Below are 639 nucleotides of genomic sequence, written 5' to 3'. Positions count from 1 at the left end.
TATATTCCATGGTTAGAGAACAATCTGGTCTCGAAGGTATGGCGTAAGTAAGTATTCAATTAGGAATATTACACAGCATAGGTGAGTATATAATACAGACAAAACATATTATTCTTCTCATTTCAAAGGAAAGGGGTAAATGAAACTATGACATTCATGTATTTCATAGTGTAAATAGGAGCTAAGAGAGACGCACAAGTAATAAAATAGACATTTTATGTCATAATTGCAGGTTATAGTAGTAATAAATGCAATAAAGGATGTAAAGTTAATTTACAATAATAAATAATGTACATAGAAATTAGAAGACTTCAATCTTGAATCTGAAAGGAATTTCAAATTTTTAGAAGGCACAAGTTCCAGAGGAACGTCAGTCTTTAAAAAGGAAAAAACACATCATGCCCTAGGCATGTGGCCCTCATGTGAAGTCTATGACATTTCACCTTGGAAAGAACAGTCTATTAGAAACACTAAGTGTCCATGAAATCACTATGTATCACACGAGGGTCAACACAGGCACCCGTAGAGTTAAAGTCCCAAGTAACTCGCTGTTCTATGCAGAGTTAAACTGCAGGTTTCATAACACTACCTGCGGCTACCACGAAATGTTTGACTTCATGCACTTGCTTCGTGTAGTGC

This window comes from Palaemon carinicauda, chromosome 6 (genome assembly GCF_036898095.1).
Source record: "Palaemon carinicauda isolate YSFRI2023 chromosome 6, ASM3689809v2, whole genome shotgun sequence".
NCBI lineage: Eukaryota > Metazoa > Arthropoda > Malacostraca > Decapoda > Palaemonidae > Palaemon > Palaemon carinicauda.
The sequence above is the reverse complement of the archived record's forward strand: the minus strand, read 5'-3'. Positions refer to the sequence as shown.